Source organism: Myotis myotis, unplaced genomic scaffold (genome assembly GCF_014108235.1).
Source record: "Myotis myotis isolate mMyoMyo1 unplaced genomic scaffold, mMyoMyo1.p scaffold_m19_p_4, whole genome shotgun sequence".
Classification (NCBI taxonomy): domain Eukaryota; kingdom Metazoa; phylum Chordata; class Mammalia; order Chiroptera; family Vespertilionidae; genus Myotis; species Myotis myotis.
The window spans coordinates 82,934,781-82,954,682 of NW_023416346.1; the positions used below are offsets into that span (position 1 = coordinate 82,934,781).

At 43.3% G+C, this 19,902-nt stretch overlaps 1 protein-coding gene and 1 pseudogene across 1 annotated transcript in view; one reads left to right on the forward strand and one right to left on the reverse strand.

The window, feature by feature from the left end:
• Window positions 1-19,902, forward strand: part of TEX11 (testis expressed 11) — a 467,244-nt gene that overhangs the window by 424,236 nt on the left and 23,106 nt on the right. The gene's annotated exons all lie outside the window — the stretch shown is intronic.
• On the reverse strand, window positions 8,695-8,822 carry LOC118654928 (annotated as a pseudogene).

Consider the following 19,902-nt stretch of genomic DNA (forward strand, 5'->3'; position numbering starts at 1 on the left):
CCCCCGCCGTCCCCTACTTTCCTTCTGGGGATTGATAGCCTGATTGCTGTTTCTCAGTCTTTGGGTCTGTCCCTTTTCATCAGTCTATGTTGTTCTCTATAATCCACAAATGAGTGAAATCATGTGGTATTTATCTTTCTCTGACTGGCTTATTTCACTTAGCATAATGCTCTCCAGTTCCATCCATGCTGTTGCAAAAGGCAAGAGTTCCTTCTTTTTTACCGCAGCATAATATTCCATTGTGTATATGTACCACAGTTTTCTAATCCACTCATCTGCTGATGGGCACTTAGGCTGTTTCCAAATCTTAGCTATGGTGAATTGTGCTGCTATGAACATAGGGGTGCATATATCCTTTCTGATTGGCGTTTCTGGTTTCTTGGGATATATTCCTAGTAGTGGGATCACTGGGTCAAATGGGAGTTCCATTTTTAGTCTTCTGAGGTAGCTCCATACTGTTCTCCACAGTGGCTGCACCAGTCTGCATTCCCACCAGCAGTGCAGAAGGGTTCCTTTTTCTCCACATCCTCTCCAACACTTGTTGTTTGTTGATTTGTTGATGATAGCCATTCTGACAGGTGTGAGATGATAACGCATTGTCGTTTTGATTTGCATCTCTCGTATAATTAGTGACTTTGAGCAGGTTTTCATATGTCTTTCGGCCTTCTGTATGTCCTCTTTCGAAAAGTGTCTATCTAGGTCCGTCGCCCATTTTTTTATTGGATTGTTTATCTTCCTTTTGTTAAGTTTCATGAGATCCCTGTAAATGTTGGAAATTAAACCCTTATCGGTGGTATCATTGGCAAATATGTTCTCCCATGTAGTGGGTCTTCTTGTTGTTTTGTTGATGGTTTCCTTTGCTGCGCAAAAGCTTTTTATTTTGATGTAGTCCCATTTGTTTATTTTCTCTTTAGTTTCCATTGCCCTAGGAGCATTATCAGAGAAGAAATTTCTTCGGCATATGTTTGCGATTTCGCTGCCTGTGGATTCCTCTAGTATTTTTATGGTTTCCCGTCTTACGTTTAAGTCTTTTATCCATTTTGAGTTTATTTTTGTGTATGGTGTGAGTTGGTGATCTAGTTTCATCCTTTTGCATGTATCTGTCCAATTTTCCCAACACCATTTATTGAAAAGACTGTCTTGACTCCATTGTATGCTCTTGCCTCCTTTGTCGAATATTAATTGGGCATAGTGGTTTGGGTCGATTTCTGGGGTCTCTATTCTATTCCATTGATCTATATGTCTGTTCTTGTGCCAGTACCAAGCTGTTTTAAGAACAGTGGCTTTGTAATACAGTTTGATATCTGGTATTGAGATCCCACCTACTTTGTTCTTTCTCAGGATTGCTGCAGCTATTCGGGGTCTTTTTTTATTCCAGATGAATTTTTGGAACGTTCGTTCTAGATCTGTGAAATATGCTGTTGGTATTTTAATGGGGAGTGCATTGAATCTATAGATTGCTTTGGGTAGTATGGACATTTTGATGATGTTGATTCTACCAATCCATGAACACGGTATGTTCTTCCATCTGTTTATGTCTTCCTCTATCTCTTTTTTCAGGGTCCTGTAGTTTTTCGCATATAAGTCTTTTACCTCCTTAGTTAAGTTTATTCCTAGGTATTTTAATTTTTTTGGTGCAATGGTAAATGGGATTGCTTCTGTAGTTTCACTTTCTGTAAGTTCACTATTGGTGTAAAGAAATGCCATGGATTTCTTAGCATTAATTTTGTATCCTGCTACATTGCCGAATTCATTTATTAAGTCTAATAATTTTTTGATGGAGTCTTTAGGGTTCTGTATGTACAGTATCATGTCATCTGCAAATAAGGACAGTTTTACTTCTTCTTTTCCAATCTGGATGCCTTTTATTTCTTCCTCGTGTCTGATCGCAATGGCTAGTACTTCCAGTACTATGTTGAACAGGAGTGGTGAGAGGGGGCATCCCTGTCTTGTTCCTGTTTTTAGGGGGAATGGTTTTAGTTTTTGCCCATTGATTATGATGTTGGCTGTGGGTTTGTCATATATGGCTTTTATTATGTTGAGGTATGATCCCTCAATTCCTATCTTGCTGAGAGTTTTTATCAAGAAAGGGTGTTGGATTTTGTCAAATGCTTTTTCCGCATCAATTGATATGACTATGTGGTTTTTCTCTCTCAATATGTTTATGTGATGTATCACATTTATTGATTTGCGGATATTGTACCATCCTTGCATCCCTGGGATAAATCCTACTTGGTCATGGTGTATGATCTTTTTGATGTACTGCTGGATCCGATTTGCTAGGATTTTGTTGAGGATTTTGGCATCTATGTTCATGAGGGATATTGGCCTATAATTCTCTTTCATTGTATTGTCTTTATCTGGTTTTGGGATTAGGGTGATGTTGGCTTCATAGAATGATCTGGGAAGTGCTCCTTCCTCTTGTATCTTTTGACATAGTCTGAGGAGGATAGGTTTTAGGTCTTCCTTGAATGTTTGGTAAAACTCCCCTGTGAAGCCATCTGGCCCCGGGCTTTTGTTTGCTGGAAGCTTTTTGATGACTGCTTCGATTTCCTCCATAGTTATTGGCCTATTGAGATTTTTAGATTCTTCCTGGTTAAGTTTTGGAAGGTTGTATTTATCTAGGAATATGTCCATTTCCTCCAGGTTGTCTAGTGTGTTGGAGTAGAGTTGTTCATAGTATTTTCTAACAATCCTTTGTATTTCTATGGGGTCTGTTGTTATTTCTCCTCTTTCATTTCTGATTTTGTTTATTTGGGTCCTCTCTCTTTGTTTCTTGGTGAGCCTGGCTAGAGGTGTATCAATCTTGTTTATCCTTTCAAAGAACCAGCTCTTGGTTTTGTTGATCTTTTGTATTGTTTTTTTGGTCTCTATGTCGTTTATCTCCGCTCTGATCTTTGTTATTTCCTTCCTTCTGCTTACAGTGGGCTTTTTTTGTTGCTCTCTTTCTAATTCTTCGAGTTGTAGAGTTAGGTCATTTATTCTCATTGTTTCTTGTTTCTTGCAGTAGGCTTGTAGAGCTATGAACTTCCCTCTCAATACTGCTTTTGCTGTGTCCCATAGGTTTTGGATTGTTGTGTTTTCATTGTCATTTGTTGCCATGATGTTTTTTATTTCTTCTTTGATCTCACTGGTGACCCAGTCGTTGTTTAATAGCATGCTATTTAGTCTCCATGTGTTTGATTTTTTTGGATTGTTTTTGTTGTAGTTGATTTCCAGTTTTATGCCTTTGTGGTCTGAGAAGATACTTGATATGATTTCAATTTTCTTGAATTTGAAGAGACTTTGTCTGTGACCCAATATATGGTCTATCTTTGTTTTTTTTTTTGGTTTTTGTTTTTTTAATTAAATCTTTATTGTTCAGATTATTACATTTGTTCCTCTTTTTTTTCCCCCCATAACTCCCCTCCTCCCAGCTCCCGCCCCACCCTCCGCCCTCACTCCCCACCCACTGTCCTCATCCATAGGTGCATGATTATTGTCCAGTCTCTTCCCGCATCTTCCACACCCCTTTCCCCCCCAAGAATAGTCAGTCCATTCCCTTTCTATGTCCCTGATTCTATTATGATCACCAGATTATTTATTCACTTGATTCTTAGATTCACTTGTTGATAGATGCATATTTGTTGTTCATAATTTGTATCTTTACCTTTTTTTTTCTTCTTCCTCTTCTTAAAGGATACCTTTCAGCATTTCATATAATACTGGTTTGGTGGTGATGAACTCCTTTAGCTTTTCCTTATCTGTGAAGCTCTTTATCTGACCTTCCGTTCTGAATGATAGCTTTGCTGGATAAAGTAATCTTGGTTGTAGGTTCTTGGTATTCATCACTTTGAATATTTCTTGCCATTCCCTTCTGGCCTGCAAAGTTTCTGTTGAGAAATCAGCTGACAGTCGTATGGGTATTCCCTTGTAGGTAACTGGGTTTCTTTCTCTTGCTGCTTTTCAGATTCTCTCTTTGTCTTTTGCTCTTGGCATTTTAATTATGATGTGTCTTGGTGTGGTCCTCTTTGGATTCCTTTTGTTTGGGGTTCTCTGCGCTTCCTGGACCTGTAGGTCTATTTCTTTCACCAGGTGGGGGAAGTTTTCTGTCATTATTTCTTTAAATAGGTTTTCAATATCTTGCTCTCTCTCATCCTCTGGCACCCCTATAATTCTGATGTTGGTGCGCTTGAAGCTGTCCCAGAGGCTCCTTACACTATCTTCATATTTTCGGATTCTTTTTTCATTTTGCTTTTCCAATTGGGTGTTTTTTGCTTCTTCGCATTTCGAATCTTTGACTTGATTCTTGCGCTCCTCTGGTCTGCTGTTGGGTGTCTGTATAATATTCTTTATTTCAGTCAGTGTATGCTTAATTTCTAGTTGGTTCTTTATCACAACATCGAGGGTCTCATTAGATTTCTTGAGGATCTCACTACATTTATCGGCGGTCTCACCAGTCTTTTCGAGGGCCTTACTAAGTTTATCGGCAGCTTCTAGACAGTTCTTAAGAGACCTTAAAAGTGTGGTTCTGAACTCAATATCCTCCATTGACAGTTTTGTCCTGTTTCTTTGTCTCCGCATTTTTTATGCTTTCTTGGTGCACCCCCTAGTGGTCTTTGTCCGCAGTCTTGTTGCCTTTAAGCCTTGATTGATGTCGGCAATACCGGGGTGATTTGACCTCCAGGCTAACTGGCTATGAGAGTCTGCTGTGTCTGTAGTGGGAGGGCTTCTGTGCTGGATCTCTAGGGCGGTGCTAATCTAGCGTTTGCCTGAGGCTATCCGGCAAATGGTTCTGTGCAGGGCTTGGGCGGGGCGGGTCCCCGGGGATCTACAGGGCGGGCGGAACAAGCAGTTATGGCGACTCTCAGTTCCTTCCCCAGGGGCTCTGCCTCTCAGAGCCCCAGCAATGGCTGCAAACCTCGGAGAGAAAGCTGCCTTCGAGTTCCGACCGAAGCCAGACAGTCCCGTTTCTCCCGTTTGAGTCTCGGTCCACAGAGACTCGCCCGGATCTGGAGCTCAGAGTCTGAAACTCCCTCCCGATTGAAAACAACAACCGCGCCCTCTGCCGCCAGCCCGCTCCGCGCGCGCGCACTCCGCACCTGAGTATTTCACTTCAGCACTGCGCCTCCTCTGAGTCTGGGTATGATATTCTCTTTCCTCCTAGTTGTAGAATTTCCACTCAGCCAGCCTTCCCATGGTTCTGGGTGATGTCCGTTCTGTCCTTTAGTTATATCTCTGAAGTGGTTGTTTGAGGCAGCGATCTCCGGCGTTAACCTATGCCGCCATCTTGGTTTCTCAATATATGGTCTATCTTTGAAGATGACAAATGTGCACCCGAGGAGAATGTATATTCTGTGACTTTGGGGTGAAATGTTCTGAAGATGTCAATTAATTCCATCTGATCTAGTGAGTCATTTAGGATTGATGTTTCTTTGCTGAGTTTCTGTTTAGAGGATTTGTCCAGTGGAGATAATGGGGTGTTAAGATCCCCTACTATGATTGTATTGCTGTCAATCTCTCCCTTGATCTTCTCCAGAAGATTTCTTACATATTTGGGTGCTCCTATATTGGGTGCATATATATTTACCAGAGTTATTTCTTCTTGTTGGACTGCTCCCTTTAGTATTATGAAGTGGCCTTCTTGATCTCTTTTTATGTCCTTCACTTTGAGATCTAATTTGTCAGATATAAGTATTGCTACCCCGGCTTTTTTTTCACTTCCATTGGCCTGAAAAACCTTTTTCCATCCCTTCACCATCAGTCTGTGTGCGTCTTTTTTGATGAGGTGGGTTTCCTGTAGACAGCAGATATATGGGTCATGTTTTCTTATCCAGTCATTTACCCTATGCCTTTTGACTGGGGAATTTAATCCATTTACATTTAAAGTTATTATTGATAGAAACTTGTTAGTCGCCATTTTTGTTCTTTACCGCTGCGTTCCTTCTTTGTTTCCTGTTTTTTCTATTTACAGCAGACCCTTTAGCATTTCTTGCATTGCTGGTTTGGTTGTAATAAACTCCCGTAGACCGTTTTTGTCTGTGAAGCTCCTGATTTGACCCTCAATTTTGATTGATAGCCTCGCTGGGTATAGTATTCTTGGATTCAGACCCTTCCTTTGCATGACTTTGTATATTTCATTCCATTCCCTTCTTGCCTGATGTGTTTCTGTTGAGAAATCGGTCGCTAGTCTGATGGGGGATCCTTTGTAGGTAACTTTCTGTCTCTCTCTGGCTGCTTTTAAGATTCTGGCTTTGTCGTTGGTGTTTGCCAATTTAATTATTATGTGCCTTGGCGTCGGTCTTTTCGGGTTCATTTTGTTTGGGACTCTGTGAGCTTCTTGGATTTGTGTGAGTTTTTTCCTCCCTATATCAGGGAAATTTTCTGTTACTATTTTTTCAAACAGGTTTTCTATTCCTTGCTCAGTTTCCTCTCCTTCTGGCACCCCTATTATTCGGATGTTGTTTCGTTTAGCATTGTCCCATAGTTCTCTTAGGCTTTCCTCCTGCTTTTTAATTTTTTTTTCTAGAAGCTGTTCTGTTTGGGTATTTTTTTCTACCTTGTCTTCTAGCTCGCTGATGCGATCCTCTGCTTCTGCTAGTCTACTGTTGATGCTTTCTATTGAGTTCTTTATGGCAGTGATGTCGTTTTTCATTTCTTCTTGGTTTCTCTTCATTTCCTCTTGGTTCTTCTTCATTTCCTCTTGGTTCCTACACATATTGTTGAATTGGTCTTCCATTCTTTTCATCCACCTTATGGCCATTACTCTGAATTCTTTCTCTGACAGGTTGCTTGCCTCCATTGCCTCCATTTCGTTTACTTCCTTTTCTGATGATGCCTGTTTTTCTTTCATATTTGGGTTGGTTCTTTGTTTCACCATGATTTCTCTTCTCAAGGTGTTTGGTTATGTAGTTCTCTCTCTGCTGCGCTGATTCAAAGGCACAAAATACAACACAACAAGGCACAACGTACAAGGCAACAAACTAAATGCATTCACGATATTAATAACCCCAAATAAAGGTGACCCCCCCGAGCGAAGAGAATTAGGGGATAAAGAAGAAAAAAGAGAAAAAGATTAAAGAGAAAAATAAAAAACAAAAAGGAGTGCCGAAATGAGATTGGGAAAAGGGAGAGAAGAAAAAAACAAAAAGACAAAAAAAAAAAAAGTAGAATGAAATAGAGGTGGGGAAGAGGCTATTTGTATGGGGAGAGCGAGGGATTGGAAATTAGATATATAAGTAGGGTGAAATTTAGACAGTGGGTAGAAAGAAGGAATAGGTAAAATCCAAAGCAGGAATAGGGTAGGAGAAACAGGACAACAAAAGGGGAAATGTGAGGAAGAGAGTTTTGGCTTAAGGGTAAATGTGAGCTAGAGAGAAATGATGCTAAAGGAACGATGAAAATAGTGTGTATAACACTAATCCCAAAATAAAATAAAGAAAAATAAAAAAAAATAATAAAAAATAAAATAACACTTGAAAAAATGGTAAAAGGATAGCAATAATACTGGTTAAAAAAATGTAGTAATTAAAAATGTAAAATCAAGTGATGAAAAAAATAAAAAATAAAATAAAAAAAATAAAATAGGTTCTTAATGAAATGGTGAAAAAAGAATTAAAAAAATATATATATATATAAATATTCGGAAGTGAAGGTGCTTCAGATCTTCCACTCTTCTTTTTGGCACGCCTCAGTCCTGCCAGGCATTCAGGGGAGTGCTGAACTTCCCTGCGATACACTGTCCCTCCGTGCAGTAAACCACAGACCTGATTTTAAGGCGGCTTGTATTTGTTTACCAGACTGCCTTTATTTGTGATCACAGAGGAGACAGTTCGTGGCTCTGCCTCTGGGTGGCAGTGTGTCTGGATTGACCTCCAAGGCTATAAGTCCTCTCTATCAGTAGGGTTTTGTTTTTGTGTTTTTTTTTTCCTCTCTGGTATTTGGCACTGATTCGGGAAAGACCACTGCCCAGAGCTGGTTCCTTGCCACTGCCTGCTGTTTCCCAGGCTCCCCAAAAAGAACTTTCCCCTACAGGCTCTGCGAATGACCCCAACTGGGGAATCCCATGCACTGGGTTTAATAATCAAATGCACGGATCTAAGGGGAACTATAACAAGAGCCTGATAGTTGTGCGAATTCGCAAGCCTCCACCTTCCAGGTCTGCGCACAGTCTCCGCGCGCAGTCTCCACGCGCCCACTCGCCCCTGGCACCAAGCAGCCAGCAGATTGGCAAAGTCCAAGGCTGCTCCTTTACATCCAGTCCAGCTATGGGCTCATCTCTCGCGTTCCCTTTTGCCAGCAGCCCTGTGGGGCCCCTTCCCCACTCACGGGTCACGCTGGTCCCAACGGCTGCAGACTCTGTGGGGCGCAGATTCCGCCCCGCGCGCGCGAGCTGGGTCCTCCCTCCAACCCGAACTGCCAACCGCACCTTTAGGGGATGTCCAACCTTTCCGTGAGAAGAAGCAGTGCTCCTCTGAGTTCACGCAGTCACGCTGCCTGCGATCCCTTGCTCCCAGGTCAGTAGCTGGTCTCTGGATGCCTGCAACAACCACCCAAGATGGCGCAGTCTCCGCTGCTTAGCTGGCGCACCACGAGAGGCTCGAATTCCTTCTTTTTTATAGCAGCATAGTATTCCATTGTGTAGAAAAACCATAGTTTTCTAATCCACTCATCTGCTGATGGGAATTTAGGCTGTTTTCAAATCTTGGCTAGTGTAAATTGTGCTGCTATGAACATAGGGATACATATATCCTTTCTGACTGGTGTTTCTGTTTTCTTGGGAAATATTAAACTGATAAGAACAGATACTACACTTGATCTTAGCCAAAAGGCCGAGAAGCGATTGGGAAATATTCCTAGGAGTGGTATTACTGGGTCAAATGGAAGTTCCATTTTTAAATTTTTGAGGAAACACCATACTGTTTTCCACAATGGCTGCACCAGTCTGCGTTCCCACCAGCAGTGAAGGAGGGTTCCTTTTTCTCCGCATCCTCTTCAGCACTTGTCATTTGTTGATTTGTTGATGATAGCCATTCTGACAGGTGTGAGATGGTACCTCATTGTCGTTTTGATTTGCATCTCTCGGATGATTACTGACTTTCAGCATGTTTTCATGTGTCTCTTGGCTTTCTGAATGTCCTCTTTTGAAAAGTGTCTATTTAGGTCCTTTGCCCATTTTTTGATTGGGTTGTTTATCTGCCTTTTGTTAAGTTGTATGAATTCCCTGTAAATGTTGGAGATTAAACCCTTATTGGAGATAACATTGGGAAATATGTTCTCCCATGCAGTGGGCTTTCTTGTTGTTTAGCTGATGGTTTCTTTTGCTGTGCAGAAGATTTTTATTTTGATGTAGACCCATTTGTTTATTTTCTCCTTAGTCTCTCTTGCCCTAGGATCTGTGTCTGTAAAGATATTGCTACGATATATGTCTGTAATTTTGCTGCCTATGGAGTCCTGTAGGATTTTTATGGTTTCCTGTCTTACATTCACGTCCTTTAGCCATTTTGAGTTTGTTTTTGTGCATAGTGTAAGTTGGTAATCTAGTTTCTTTTTTTTTTGCATGTATCTGACCAAATTTCCCAGCACCATTTATTAAGGAGGCTGCTTTAACTCCAGTGTATGCTCTTGCCCCCTTTGTCAAATACTAATTGAGTATAATGGCTTGGGTCAATTTCTGGGTCCTCTATTCTATTTCGTTGTTCTATATGTCTGTTCTTGTGCCAGTACCAGGCAGTTTTGTGAACCGTGACTTGGTAATATAGTTTGATGCCTGGTATTGTGATCCCTCCAACTTTGTTCTTTTTCAGGACAGCTGTGGCTATTCAGGGTCTTTTTTTTATTCCAGATGAATTTTTGGAGAGTTTGTTCTAGATCTTTGAAATATGCCATTGGTATTTTAACAGGTACAGTGGGGCCTTGACTTATGAGTTTAATTCGTTCTGTGACGGAGCTCGTAACTCAAATTACTCATATTTCAAATCAAAAACTGAACAAGTGAGACACGTGATGCTGGGCTGATGTTGTGGCATTCATTGTGACTTTCACTGCGCCAACTAGCGGTGGGGTATCTGAAGCTGGCTCGTAACCCGAATTTTAGCTCGCAACTTAAAACAAAAAATCGGCCAAGAGATGGCTCGTACCTCGAAAAACTCATTAGTCGGGACACTCGTAAGTCAAGGCCCCACTGTATTGCATTGAATTTATAGATTGCTTTAGGTAGTATGGACATTTTAATGATGTTGATTCTACCAATCCATGAACATGCTATGTTCTACCATTTGTTTATGTCTATCTCTTTTTTCAATGTCTGTTGTTTTCCAAGTACAGGTATTTTACACCCTTGGTTAAGTTAATTCCTAGTTATCTTAATTTTTTTGGTGCAATGGTAAATGGGATTGTTGTTTTTTTTTTTTTTAATTTCTCTTTCTGTGAGTTCATTATTGGTGTATAAAAAGGCCATAGATTTCTGGGTGTTAATTTTGTATCCTGCTACATTGCCAAATTCATTTATTAGGTCTAGTAGTTTTTTGATGGAGTCTTTGGGGCTTTCTATGTATAGTATCATGTCATCTGCAAATAAGGACAGTTTACTTCTTCTTTTACAATTTGGATGCCTTTTATATCTTCTTCTTGACTGATTGCAATGGCTAGTAATTCTAGTACTATGTCGGAAAAGAGTGGTGAAAGTGGGCATCCTTGTCTTGTTCCTGTTCTTAGGGGAAATGGGTTTAGATTTGCCCATTGAGTATGATGTTGACTGTAGGTTTGTCATATAGGGCTTTTATTATGTTGAGGTATGATCCCTCTATTCACACTTTGCTGAGAGTTTTTATCAAGAAAGGGTGTTGGATATTGTCAAATGCTTTTTCTGCATCAATTGATATGATTATGTGATTTTTGTCTCTCAGTTTGTTTATGTGATGTATCATGTTTATTAATTTGCGGATATTGTACCATCCTTGCATGCCTGGAATAAATCCCACTTGGTCATGGAGTATGATCTTTCTAATGTATTGCTGAATCCGATTCGCTAGAATTTTGTTGTGGATTTTAGCATCTATGTTCATCAAAGATATTGGACTGTAGTTCTCTTTTTTTAACGTGTCTTTATCTGGTTTTGGAATTAGGGTAATGCTGGCTTCATAGAAAGAGCTTGGAAGTGTGCCTTCCTCTTGAATTTTTTGGAATAATCTGTGGAGGGTAGATTTTATTTCTTCTTTGAATGCTTGGTAGAACTCCCCTGTAAACCCGTCCTGACCAAGTCTTTTGTTTGCTGGAAGAGTTTTGATCGCTGTTTCAATTTCTTTGGTAGTTATCGGCCTATTCAGGTTTTTTGATTCTTCTAGGTTGAGTTTTGGGAGCTTTTATTTTTCCAAGAATATGTCCATTTCATCAAGGTTGTCCTCTTTGTTGGAATAGAGTTGTTCATAGTATTTTTTTCATAATCGTTTGCATTTCTGTGGGATTGGTTGTTATTTAACCTCTTTCATTTCTGATTTTGATTATTTGGTTCCTTTCTCTTTGCTTCTTGGTGAGCCTGGCTAGAGGTTCATCAATCTTTTTTTTTTTTAATAGTTTTATTTTTATATTTATAGTGCAAATGAAACTTATCTTAATATATATAAATACCTTAACTATCACTATTCCCACATCAATTTCCTTTTATGTTCCAGTTCCTATGTGAAGTAGTTTGTTGGGGTCCAACCCCAGCAGGTCCAGGGGTCCCCAAAGGTGTGGACGGAGTTGGCGAAGAAGGAAGGACATGGAGGCAGAGTTCAGTTGATCAGCAGCCTAGCCAGGATCTCCAGCCAAGTTCTGGTCCTTCAATTTTGTTTATCCTTTCAAAGAACCACCTCTTGGTTTTGTTGATCTTTTCTATTGTTTTTTCCCCCCCTCTATTTCATTTATCTCCGCTCTGATCTTTATTATTTCCTTCCTTCTGCTTACTCTGGGCTTTTCTTGTTGCTCTCTTTCTAACTCTTTGAGTTGTAGGTTAGGTAACTTATTACCATTGTTTCTTGTTGTTTTTTTTTTTTTGCGGTAGGCTTGTAGAGCTATGAACTTCCGTTTCGAGACTGCTTTCACTGTGTCCCATAGATTTTGGATTGTTGTGTTTTGATTGTCGTTTGTTGCCATGATGCTTTTTATTTCTTCTTTGATCTCTTTGGTAACCCAGTCATTGTTTAATAGCATGCTTTATAGCCTCCAGGTGTTTGGGTTTTTTATTGTTTTTATTGTAGTTGATTTTTAGTTTTATGCCATTGTGATCTGAGATGGTGCTTGATATGATTTCTATCTTCTTGAATTTGAAGAGACTTGCCTGTGACCCAGTATATGGGCTGTCTTTGTAAATGACCCATGTGCACTTGAAAAAAATGTATATTCTGTGGCTTTGTGGTGAAATGTTCCGAAGATGTCAATTAGTTCCATCTGATCTAGTTCATCATTTAGGATTGATGTTTCTTTGCTGATTTTTTGTTTAGAGGATTTGTCCAATGGTGATAGTGGGGTATTAAAATCCCCTACTATGACTGTCTTACTGTCAATATCTCGCTTGATATCCTCCAGAAGTATTTTTTATGTATTTGGGTGCTCCTGTATTAGGTGCGTATATGTTTACCAGAGTTATATTTTCTTGTTGGATTTCTCCCTTTAGTATTATGAAGTGGCCTTCCGTATCTCTTGTTATGTCCTTCACTTTGAGATCTATTAAGTATTGCTACCCTAGCTTTTTTTTTTCATTTCCATTTGCCTGAAAACCTTTTTCCATCTCTTCACCATCAGTCTGTGTGAGTCCTTTTTTCTGAGGTGGGTTTCTTGTAGACAGCAGATATATGGGTCATGTTTTCTTATCCACTCAGCTACCCTATGTCTTTTGATTGGGGCATTTAATCCATTAACATTTAATGTTATTATTGATAGGTGCTTGTTTGTTGCCATTTTTATTTTTTACGGCTGTGTTCCTTCTTCGCTTCCTATTTCTTCTTTTTACAGTTGACCCTTTAGCATTTCTTTCATTCCTGGTTTGGTGGTAATGAACTCCCTTAGTCCTTTTTGTCTGTGAAGCTACTGATTTCTCCCTCAATTTTGATTGTTAGCCTTGCTGGGTACAGAATTCCTGGATTCAGGCCCTTCCTTGGCATGACTTTGCATATTTCATTCCATTCCCTTCTGGCCTGATGTGTTTCTGTTGAGAAATCAGTCCGTAGTCTGATGGGGGATCCTTTGTAGGTAATTTTCTGTCTCTCTCTAGCCGCTTTTAAGATTCTTACTTTGTAATTGGTGTTTGCCAATTTAATTATAATGTGCCTTGGCCTTGGTCTTTTGGGTTCATTTTGTTTTGGACTCTGTGAGCTTCTTGGATTTGTGTGAGATTTTTCTTCCCTATATCAGGGAAATTTTCTGTCATTATTTCTTCAAACAGATTTTTCTATTCCTTGCTCAGTTTCCTCTCCTCCTGGTACCCCTATTATTTTGTTTCATGTTGTCCAAAAGTTCCTGTTATGGGTTGGCTCAACGAGATAGACCACCGACTCAGAATTTAAATTTAAGAGCCTTTATTAAGCTGGCCAGCTGACCACAGCCCGCACCTTCCCCCTCTGGGAAGGTTTGCAGCATGTGGCAGAGATCAAGGGTGCAGTATGATCCTTTATAGAAAAACAGTGTTACCTTAGAAGTTCACAGAAAGTTCATAAGCACAAAGGGGGGGGGGTGTAAACAGAGTCACACCTGACTGGAGCATATCATAACGCATTGTTTTTCTAAGACAATCTAGCAATTTTTCTTCCATGGTTCCTAACCTTGACACAATCCTCTATACGTCAGTCCCCCCTCCCAGCACATACACAATCCTTTTCCATATCCTGACAACACAATCCTTCCTCATACATCCTCCTCCCTCCGAGCACATTCAATTTCTCATGTCTCATTTCCTCCCCTTAGCACATTCAGTAACATTCTGTAACCCTTCCATGCCACAGTCCCTCACCCTAGCACATTCCCTACTGGTCTTATGCCTGAATCAAATCTTTGATTCAGTACTCTCCTCTACGATATATTTGGCCAGGGTCTAGGCCGCTGACATAGAGTCTTAGTTCCCATGTCTTTCTCCTTCCCATTGGTCAGTTCACCAGGTGAGAGGCATGAGGAGGAGGGGTTACAATTTCCAGTGCCCCTTTCCTGCAACTTTGATGGCGGTTGGAGTGCTCAGCACCACCTGGTAGGGTCCATCCCATCTAGGTCGTGGCGCTTCACCCAGACGAGATCACCCAGAGAGAAGGCAGGCTGTGCTGGACTGGATCTCAGCACGTCCTCCTCCCATATGGCTCTCACCACCCATTTTGCTGATGTGGCACTGCTCTGCAAAGCCTGTAAGGACTTAAGCACATTTCGGGTAGACAGCCAGGCAATTGCTTCCTCCCTTAGGTGGGGAAGAAGAGGTGGCGGCCTGCCAAACATAATTTCAAAAGGGGTGAGTCCTTTTATATACAGAGTACACCTAGCTCTGAGGAGGGCAAAAGGAAGTCGACTTACCCAGTTTTCGCCAGTCTCTAATTTTAATTTAGTTAATGTTTTCTTTAAGGTCCAAGTCATCCTCTCTACCTGTCCAGAACTTTGTGGTCTATAAACACAATGTAATTTCCAAGTAACTCTCAGGGCCTTAACTATGGATTGTGTAACTTTGGCGATAAACACCAGGCCATCGTCGGACCCCATATATAGTGGCAGGCTAAACCGGGGGACAATTTCAGTGAGGAGTTTCCTAACTAGTACCTGTGCTGTCTCTGCCTTGGTTGGGTATGCCTCAGGCCATTCAGAGAAGGTATCAATGAAAACCAGCAGGTACTTATACCCTCCTCATCCTCCTGGTATCTCGGTGAAGTCCATTTCCCAGTGTTCTCCGGGGTTCTGACCTCAGAATCGCTGTCCTGGCGTGGCCACAACAGGGGGCCCTTGATTTACCCGGGCACACACTTGGCACCTACTAACCAAGTCTTGGGATACTTTCTGGAGTTCTGGGATGTAAAATTCTCTTCCTAGTAGTTCTGATAGCTTCGTTCCCCCCAGGTGGGTGCTCTAGTGGGCCTGGGAAGCAATGGTCTGCCCCAGGACTTCTGGCACTACAGGCCTCCCGTCTGGCAGAATTAGCCATCCAGCCTCTCCTTCCTGGGCCCTTAGTTTCTCAGATAGCCACAACTCCTCTGGCAGATGAGTAGGCTTCTCTGGGAGCCTTCATGCTGGCAGGGCTACGAGAACTTCTAGGGGCCCTACTGGTCTTTTAGCCACTTCCTTGGCCTCCTGTAAGGGCAGTGTGAGGAGATATATCCTTGCAGTCCCCAGGTAGGTCTGACAGGGCCAGTGCCAGGGTGCTCACTAGGGCTTCTTTCTAATCCTGGCAGATTGTAGATCTCCCCTGGCTCCTCCTCATGTCACTACTGCCGCCCCGCATACCGCATACCGGGTACCTTCCTCTACAAAGCTGCTCCCGTCCGTGTAGAGGGTCTCATCCGGATTCTTCAGGGGCTGGTCCACAAGGTCCTCGTGGAGGGAAGTGAGGGTAGTCAGTGTCTCCTCGCAGTCATGCAAAGGGGCCTCTGCCTTCTTGTCAGGAAGGAGTGTGGCAGGGTTCAAGGCAGCTGTTTTCAGGAAGCTGAAATGTTTACTCTTTTTCCCTTTCCCCAAGAGAGGGCCTGAGTGAGTGCTATGAGTTCCACAAGGAAGTCCACCTTTTGACCCCCCATTTTCAGGGTCATTCTGGGCTCCTGGGGGCCAGCTGAGCCCCGACAACCCCAATCCACCTCCTCCACCAGCATGGGAGTGAGTCGGTTCCCCTGCACGTTCAGGGCACTCCCTTTTCCAATGTCCTTCCTTTCTGCAAAATGCACATTGATTTTTCCCAAGCCGGGGTTGGACTCCTTTTCTTCCACCAGGCTTTTCTTTGTTCTTATTGTCTCTCTGTCCCCTTGGGCCTTTTTCCTCACTTAGGGCCAGGAGGACCTTGGCCATCCGGGTGTTTAAACCTGCCATCGGGTCCTCCCGATTGTCAAAAACCTTCTGGGCCACCTCAACCAACTTAGAGATTGATTCTCCCTCAAAGCCTTCTAACTTCTGTAATTTTTTTCTAATATTTGGGGCCGACTTGGAAACAAATACAACATTGACAGCCCTCCAACTTTCCGGGGCATCAGGGTTAGGCCCCTGGACCATCTCTGTCACCTTAGAGAGGTTTATGGGTCTCTGAGCAGCAGCTCGGATGCCCCCCAATAGAGTCTGGCGATACTGATCGAGAGCCTCCTTTCCCCTGTCACTATAGGGGTTCCAGTTGGGTTGCTTGGAGGGAAACACAGCCTTTAATCTGTCTTTTATTTGTTCTTTCAGAACAGACTAAAGGAGCTTTATTTCCCTACAGGGTCTTATATGTCACAGGACCTCACAGGGTCTGTAATTCCTGTAACAGAGGGCTAGTATTCACCACTTTATTAACCCCCTCTGTTCTAGACAGGCCTTCCCCAGTTTCCTACAGTTGAGGTTTTGTGCCACCCCTGACATGGGCATGGTCGCACAGGCCTGTAAGACAGTATACAGGTTGCTAACTGTCAACTCTCTCAATAGAGACCAAAATTTAATGGGTATTCTTCTTTGCCCACCTGGGCAACTGCCCTCTCGGCATCTAGACACCCTTTACTTTTTGGGTTCACTCTACATAGCCTTTTTCCAGGACAGTTTACACATAGGCCAGTTCTTCTTTCTAGCCACAAATACAGTTTGTCCAATTTCCTTAAAATGTATTTTGGCACAGGAGAAAGTTGTTTTGCTGTACATAGGTAGCTTAACCCCTATACAACTGGGCTTGGACCTCTGCCTAGAAAATTGCAGTCTATAAGTTCAATATGCAGCCTCCAGTCCTCCTAACCCAACGAGGTTTCAGCTAGTCTCTGAGTCAGACTTCTCCTCTCTTGGAGAATTTCAAAGTCCTGATGGCTCCCAGGTCTAGGGAGAGTGCCCTTTTCTTAACTCTGTTTATTAGTTACAGGGCCCTGCTTTCCTTGTCTTCCCACCAGTCCCCTTTATGGCAGAGCTGCGACCAGGCCTCTTTGAAGGGAGTGTATTGGAAGGGGATATCAGTCCCTCCTCTTCCAGCAGCAACAGATACTAAACTCTTTCAGTACATTTGCAAACAGGGAGCTTTCGCTAGCTCTATCCGCAGCTTTTATAAATCCCAGGCTTGCTGCTCTATTCCTGGGGCTGTAGGAAGGCTAGTACCAGTCACTGGCTTATGGCTTAACTGCTGTAGCCTGCAAGCCAAAGTCCCAAGTACTTTCTCGCTACTGCTGCTGCTGCTTCTCTTTTTTTAGGGCCACTGCAGGCAGCTCAGGCATCCAGCCCCCCTTCTTTGATCATTCATTCCCCAATCTGGTCTGGAGCTGGGGAATAGCGCCTTTATCTGCCTTGCATCCCCAGAGGGCTGCTTGTCTGGCCCCAGATCTATAGAGGGCCGGCCTGCCCTAGTGGCAACATAGGAGCTGCAGGACTGGCAGATGTCACAAGGTCCTGCAGGTTCTCCCCCTCTGTCTCTCTCCCTCCATATGCTGTCCCCTGACTAGTATGGGATGGACTGAAGGGGTTGAAGGATGGCAAAACCCCTCCCATCTGGAAGGAAGACAATTGGCATCAGGGGAGGTAGGGGCTCCGGGTCAAGAGCTGGTGGCGTGGCCTGGGCTTGAGGCCGGGGCTCACCCAGATCCGGCGCCGGGGGACCATAGGGGGGTGGCCGGTTAATGGGTTCTTCCTGCTCTCCCTGAAGGACCGGGGGAGCCTTTCCCTTCTGGAGCCCGGCCAAAAGAATTGTCTGTCTCTGTCCCAATTTTCCCCTCGGGAGGCATGCCCTCATCTACCGGGGTTTCTTGGACAATATGTCAACCCAAACCTGAATATAAGGAATTTGATTAGGATGCCCTGGGCGGCTGTATATGACATAATGGACCTGGTAGGCAGTGGTCAGATCAAAAGACCCTGCATCCGGCCACCCCTCCTGGAAAGTGGGCCACTCCCATTTACAGAATCGCTGTAAATCAAAAGCATTAACATTATAACTTTTAAATTTACCCTAGAACTTCAGTTTAATATAGTAAATTACAACCCAGGTAAGAGCAACTGATAGACAGAAATCTTTATTAATTAAGTAGGCTGATTTCCCTTTAACAGTGAGCAAAAGACTCTGAGAAAAAATAATTCTCGCAGCTACAAGAGGCTTTGAAGACTATTAAAGGGGCCAGCCCAAACGTTCAGCCAAGCGTATCAACAGAAAGCAGAATAAATCAAAGTAGCTCTTACTTTACACAGACCAGTAATGATTTACACTTTCTTAGTAGACCAGCCCAGGCTGGAGCTGTATCTAGTCCTCCTTCTCTGTAGTAATTTGGCTAGTCCCAAACAAACAAACTTTTTCCCGACCCCATGATGATCGGTGGCAAGAGACAGACAAGGGAGGGGGTGACCTGTTTTCACAGATCTTCACTCAGATGCCGGCCTGGCCGCGTCCCTTGGGAGCTTAGATTCGCCTTAGCTAAGGTGCACCCGTATAAACCCCGGGCCTGGTCACCTCCACATGGGGGTGAGTCACCGTTATGCCATATGACGAATCGCAGAACTGCAGGTTGGGGCCCACTCGGACTCCGTAACCAAAGTCGTGGAGCCACACAAAGGAGAGGAGAGGGCAGGCCCCCTCCCTCCACACTCACACACTTTCACCAGACATTCACTCAGAGTTTAAATAATCCACCCAATTCCTAACAATTTCCCAATTCCTGAGGGAGCTCTATAGCTTCCCGGGAGGTGATCAAGCTCCCCTTCCACTCAACCGGAGTGGGCCTGACTGATAGGGGGTCGACGAAGATGACTGACCTTATCCCATTTGACAAAGACAAAGACAACAAAGAACAAAGACAAAATAAATCAGCCAAATGCAACCTAAGGTTGCCTGGAACCTGCAGCTTGCTCCTTGAAGTCCTGAAAATTTTTCAAAAAACATTGCAGCAGGGTGTACACAGAAGCAGAAAACTTTTTGACAATAAACACCAAGACAAACAAATACCAGACAGACAAACCCAGTGCAGCCTACAGCCGCACGAACCAGGGACCCCGGCCACCATCATGGCCGCAGGTCAGGACCAGGAGTACCGCTGCGTCCAGCCCTCCGTATAGGTCCTTCCGTGGGACGTCCCAATTCCAGTTTAACAACCGGTCCTTACCTCTCTTGAGAGTTCAGGTGGCTCGGTTTCCGAATCAAAAGTTTTCCGTGGAGGGGGAACCAAGATGGTGGCATAGGTTAACGCTGGAGTTTGTTGCCTCGTACAACAACTTCAAAAATACAACTAAAAGACAGAACGGACATCATCCAGAACCACAGGAAGGCTGGCTGAGTGGAAGTTCTACAACTAGGAGGAAAGAGAATAACATACCAACTCAGAGGAGGCACAGTGCGGAAAATACAAAGGTGAAGAGGTGCGCAGAGCGGGCTGGCGGATGAGGGCGAGGTTGTCTTTTCCAATAGGGAGGGAGTCTCAGATTCTGAGCTCCAGATCCGGGCGAGTCTCTAGGGACCCAGACTCAAACGGGAGAAGCGGGACTGTCTGGCTTCAGTCGGAACTCGAAGGCAGCTTTCTCTCCGAGGTTTGCAGCGGTTGCTGGGACTCTGAGAGGCAGAGCCCCTGGGGACAGGACTGAGAGCAGCCATAACTGCTTGCTCCGCCCACCCTGTTGATCCCCTGGACATGCCCCGCCCAAGCCCTGCACAGAGCCATTTGCCGGATAGCCTCAGGCAAAGGCTAGATTAGCACCTCCCTAGAGGACAGAAGTTCTCTCACTGCAGACACAGCTGATTCTAACAGCCACTTGGCCTGGAGCTCAAATCCCCTCTAGTAT